General features: G+C 31.7%; 2 long non-coding RNA genes across 4 annotated transcripts in view; one reads left to right on the top strand and one right to left on the bottom strand.

Annotated features, from left to right (window-relative positions):
* Nucleotides 1–486: 486 nt before the first annotated feature.
* Nucleotides 487–5,618, bottom strand: part of LOC136795816 (uncharacterized) — a 17,667-nt gene continuing 12,535 nt past the window's right edge. The window contains exons 2-3 of the long non-coding RNA XR_010843505.1: nt 1,275–1,416; nt 487–786 (exon numbers count right to left, since the gene is read on the bottom strand). This is a non-coding gene — a long non-coding RNA (uncharacterized lncRNA). The remainder of the gene's footprint in view (nt 787–1,274; nt 1,417–5,618) is intronic.
* The window catches only part of LOC106692991 (uncharacterized), a 34,780-nt gene continuing 32,204 nt past the window's right edge, over nt 3,043–5,618 (top strand). For 2 of the 3 annotated variants that reach the window (XR_010843502.1, XR_010843504.1), the window contains exons 1-2: nt 3,043–3,199; nt 3,621–3,820. This is a non-coding gene — a long non-coding RNA (uncharacterized lncRNA). The remainder of the gene's footprint in view (nt 3,200–3,620; nt 3,821–5,618) is intronic. The other variant, XR_010843503.1, reaches the window with a different exon arrangement.

The following is a 5,618-nucleotide window of genomic DNA, read 5'->3' as shown; positions in this document are numbered from 1 at the left end:
ATAACTACAGTATAACAGTCCAAGCATATACTATAAAAATATATTAGGAATTTTAGTGAAAATTATTGAATAATCAGTTCAAAATCATATTGAGTTGATAAATAATATATTATCAGATATGGAAAAATATACTGGGAGTGTTTGTGTGTCTAGAAGTGCCACGATTATTTCTCCATTGAGGATTAGGTTATGAAGACTTTCGGCCTCACCCTCATCTCTCCCTGTCTTTGTATCTAATTGAGTACGCAGTCATTAATATAGACCTCTCCTGCAGTCCAAAAAATCTATTTTCTAATAAAATGTTGACAAAAAAAATACTGTTAAAAAATTTAGAGAAAGTTTTCTTTTTTAGATCCTTTTGCATTTCATTTATAATACATCTCGGAGAAAAAATATGAAAAAAACGTAATGATGAAATGTAATTATGATTATTGCATCGTACATTATAATAACTCAAAATGTATACTATTCCATAAAAAATTCTTGTTACTTCATTTCCGTTGCGCACCTATCCGTGGTCAAGACCCACTACCTCCTCAACAAGCTTCCGCAATCCAGCTCTGTCTGGTGCAGCCGCTTTCCAATTAGTTCAATTCCCTAGAAGGCTTTCCCGCATCGACCGCCACCCAATCCATCCACTGCAGTTTTGGTAGTTCGGTTCTCCTTGTACGCACAACTTTGGAATATCCTTTTCTTGGGGATTTATGATTTTTCCATCCTTACATCCACCTCAGTCTCTCGAGCTTAGTAACTCTTGATTACGTTACAGGTAATTTAAATATGAACCTATAAAATAAAATGTTCTGAATCAGACTAGTATAGATAAAAATACGGTGTATTGGACTTTGTACTAATGTTTTTTGATGTGAAACTTCTTCAAGCGTGCTAAAGTAAATCGACCAGGATCATACGAAAACGCTTGTAACGCTCTTCTCATTAAATATATCCTATTAATTTGAAATTATTAATGATGGCCCCCCTCCCATTCTACAGAAGTGGACTAATACCGGTTTATAAAAAATTATTTCTAATACCCATAAAAAATAATAATTTTCAAATAACTCTTAAGTTTTTTTTAGCATTATAACCATTCTTTTGAAAGATAAATTAATTCTCTACAATACAAAATTAAAATTATCTAAATCCAGCAGAACCTGCAGTAGCAAATATTTATACACCGAATCTATGCGTATTTTGTAAATATTCTGAACAATTTTCCTTAGAAACCGGTTACCTTTATCTTAACAGATAGCAAAAAGATACCACTCACTTACTGAATATTGATCACTGTATCTCGAGAACGACATTGCCCATTAGGCTGAAATTAATAATGGCGGTTCTCCTGTATATGTGAAGCAAAGCTGGGTTCAGAAAAATTCGGAATCCATGTGTTTTCAAAAACATTATTTGTAGAACCTAAAAAAAAAATATAATTTTTAGAATATTTTTTATTTGTAATAAAACTGTTTCTTGCTCAGTTTTAGGATTTTTGAAATTGATTTACCCATTTTTTATATTGGATATTTTTGTGTTTTCTCATATATTTATGTAAAAATCAATACTTATTTATTAATATTTTTATCACATAAAATTCCCCCACTATTTATTATTTATTGTATATTAGAGTGTAAATGTGACTAGAGACTATATTATTTTATTACGCTATTTTATTTATTTATTTTTCATACAGATACTTTGATTATGTTCATTTTGTTTATTCTTTTGTTTGTATATATTTTAAGAGTTTTTTTTTTGTTTTTTTTTGTTATTCATTTATTTATTTTATTTTATTTTGGTATGTATGAGATCATTCATCACAATTACCTATTGCCCACAACCGTGTGGCAGAAAGTAATATCTATCAATAAATAAAAAGTATTATTTTTATTTATTATCCTCCATATATTTTTTATTTTATCAAAGGTGTGGTGACTGCTATCTGCTGTTATATACTGTAACTACTTCAGCGCCAAAACTTTTACGACTCAGCATGATGAAACTAGCTACCACATTTAAACTTCAGCCATCACACAGTCATCGTATATTGATATATGTATTGTTTTGTGTAAGTAATTTAACTTGACTTGTATATAGCCATTTATTGCATTATTATATTTTTAAAAATATTATTGAAATCAATAAAAATTATAGACTATTGAATCTTCAGATCCACTAAAAGCTAACCTGTTAAACGTAGCATCTCTCGATGGCACTTCAGTGTAGCCCTGAGAGGGATATTATCGTAACTTGATGAACAGAATTTCTTCTTTAGAGAACCATTTCCTTAGGATGCAGTGAGTAACAAATATACGTATTAGATACTGATCTAATGTACAGACATTATAGTGCTATTTTGGGAAGCATATATTGGACTTTTATTTCACTCTGGCTTCTTTGTATCTCTCATTCTTTCTAAACCTTTTATTCCTTCCGTTAGGATCTACAGCTAGTTCCTGTAGGACTTGCTATCCCCTTCACGATCATAGGCTTCCCTATGGAGTTAGTTTACATCCTGCGAGATATACAGCTAGTTCGCTTTCAACTCATCCTGTCATTTCATTTCCTAAACTGCTACTTAACCTAATGAACATGCATTTTCGAAGCCTTCTAGTTTGGAGTACCTCGCATCTTAATTTGGAGTCAGAACTAATATATTATACACAACCAAATTGACAATAGTTTGTAAAATTTCAGTTGTTAAACGATTTGTATATTTAATAGCTGATTAATATTTATCAAATTATATACAAATAACGTAATATTTTTTATTAACGCAATATAAGAAAATAAGAAATATTTCCAAAAAAATATATTGGATCCTCGGTAATGATTGCTTCACGAAATACTTCCGCACTGGTCTAATTTAAAATAACAATAATGTTATTTATATTTACGGGATTCAACACTTTTCTCGTATCACCATATTTTCAAGCATCACGTATTTTCATAAGTATCAACAAGCAATAAATACTAGAATAAAGTTTGGCTTTTGTTTTTCTGATTTTAATTCACATGTTATAAAAAATAGTATTGAAAGCAATTAAATACGATTTTATGTTGGAATCTCAATTAAGTTTACTAAACCTCGTTAAAGCTTTTCTACAATTACAAGTGCTCAAGGCAATTTTTTTTTTTGTTGCTCGTGATAGGTGGAAAATTAAGATGTTCTGTTAAGGTCATGGAGATAGAATGGATACAGGTACCTGTGTTTAGAACGCTATAAAAGTTTTATTACCAAAGAGTTTTACCTCACATTGTTTTTAATTATCATTCTTCCTCATAAATGTGTTGCTTAACACATAAAAGGGAGATGATCCTTCTCTATACATTCCAAAAGTAATTTTCAATCTTAATTATAATTTCTGATATTTACAGTTTTATAAGCAATCTTTTTTCAGTTGAGGAAAAAATTTATTTTAAAAGCTATCACAATATAACAAAGCATTCATCAGGTTAATCCTAATGAATTTAAAAATTATAGATTTTTTTTTTCAAGATAGTTTAAAAATGTTAGGCATGTCATTTTTATTATGAAATATATTACGAAACTTTAAAATATTACTATAATGACTCTAACTTTTTTATTTACTTATTTTTTAGTTCATAATGATATTTTTTAGAACGAAGACATTTCTAGTTAGTTTGAGAGCGATTTCATTCTGAAACCATCGAAACTGTTTTATTTGTGGTTCATCCCCACAATCAGACTATTCCGAAGAAACGGCTTGAAACTTCCAGTTATTGGATTCTCCAGAGATCGGAATCCAACCAAAACGGATTTCACAATGAAAGTCATCGCCTCACTCTCTATGTGCGTAAGGTCAGAACTATTGGGTTTAGTTTCATATAGTAATAATATAATATTTTAATTAATCATAAGAGTGTTAAACAAAGCAATGGTAAAGAAAAGGTTATTAAGGTTATTATTTAGAGGTATTAACTCCAAGGACCTGTGGTCACATAAGGAGGTTGATAGTTTTCCCTTGATGAACTTACAATGATGAACAGCCTCTAACTATCGAGCTTTTTCCTTGGCTAGGAAAAGGAAAGGTATCCTTCGAACCCTTCTAATGTAACAAGTTACCTTGTTTTACAGCATGTTGCGGAAACGGTACAAATCAATTATTCTAGATGAAAGAGCTTCACGTTCGATAAAACCCGATTACTCTTAATTTTTCTGTAAAGCCACCTATCTCAAATTAGAAGAGGTATGGGGCCCTATTTCGGCGATTCCCAAACTTTTTTTGCCACTGAACACTTCTTGGGCTAAAAGAAATTCGCGGCATACTTGATAGGTTAAACAAAATTTGGGACACCCTGAGTTAAAAAAAAAAGAGGAAAAATGTTGGCACAAACAACCTTTAGAGCGGTTGAATATGTAAAAAAATAAAGGCTGAAACGCATTGTACATTTGATAACATGAAATTAAAACATTATTAATTGTTATTATTAAAACAAACAAGTAAAATTTCTTTTCAAAAACTACATGAAAATCCTTAGCCTTCTTAATTTCTTCCCTTATTGAACTGGAGTGCAGGAAAAATAGCTAAATTAAAATTTATGATTTATCATTAAAACGAATAAATAAATAGCAACAGTCTATAGATTAAGCAGATAAAAGACCTTTAAAAATTATAGGCAGTCATTAGTTCTTTAAGGATACGTATGTTGGTCATTTAATGTCTTAGCCGGTAGAAATCAGAAAATACAAGATTCAAAATTTAATTAACTTTACTAAAAATCTTACAACTACTGACAAATCATTATGGAGAACCACTAAAAAACTGCTGAATTTCAAAGATTTTAACCACCCACTTCTCACTGAATCCCAAACCTGGACCAGAACTGACGCAGAAAAATCACAAACATTCGGACAACACCTCTCTAAAACCTTTATTCCACATCCTGATATCCTTAACCCAATTCATCTTGAATGTATTGAAGCAGAGCTAAATATTCCGCTCCAAATGACCCTAAATCATTTCATCCTTCTGAAATATCTAGTATCATTCAAAGATTATCTACCCGCAAAGCTCCTGGATACGACCCAATAACATTCCATATTCTAAAACTTCTCCCTCGGTTAGCCATCCTATTCCTCACTTACATATATAACGCCGTACTCCGCTCCACATATTTTCCTGACCCCTGGAAATTATCTATAGTTAAAATGATCCCCAAATCCCAAAAGCCTCCAGCATACCCATCTCTCTATTACCGATCATGGGCAAAAACCTTGAAAAACTCATTTTGAAACGCCTATACCCCATCCTGGATTCCAACCATATAATCCCTGATCACCAGTTTGGATTTTGAACATCCCACTCTACTATTCAGCAATGTCATCGTGTAGTGGACGTAGTCACGTCTTCTTTGGAGCGCGGAATGTACTGCCCGGGAGTCTTTTTCGATGTATAACAGGCTTTTGATCGAGTTTGGCATCCGGGACTGCTTTACAAACTCCGTAAATTCCTACCTCCTACATACTTTCTCATCATTCGTTCCTTTCTCACTGATAGATTTTTGCAATTAAACCACAATGGTTAATCCCTCTGGTTAATCTGGTTAATCCCTATTCATCCCTCTATTCTCAGTCCGCTGGTGTTCCTCAAGGTAGT

This window comes from Halyomorpha halys, unplaced genomic scaffold, assembly GCF_000696795.3.
Source record: "Halyomorpha halys isolate HHAL.00 unplaced genomic scaffold, Hhal_1.1 Scaffold82.1, whole genome shotgun sequence".
Lineage (NCBI taxonomy): Eukaryota > Metazoa > Arthropoda > Insecta > Hemiptera > Pentatomidae > Halyomorpha > Halyomorpha halys.
The sequence above is the reverse complement of the archived record's forward strand: the minus strand, read 5'-3'. Positions and strand labels throughout refer to the sequence as shown.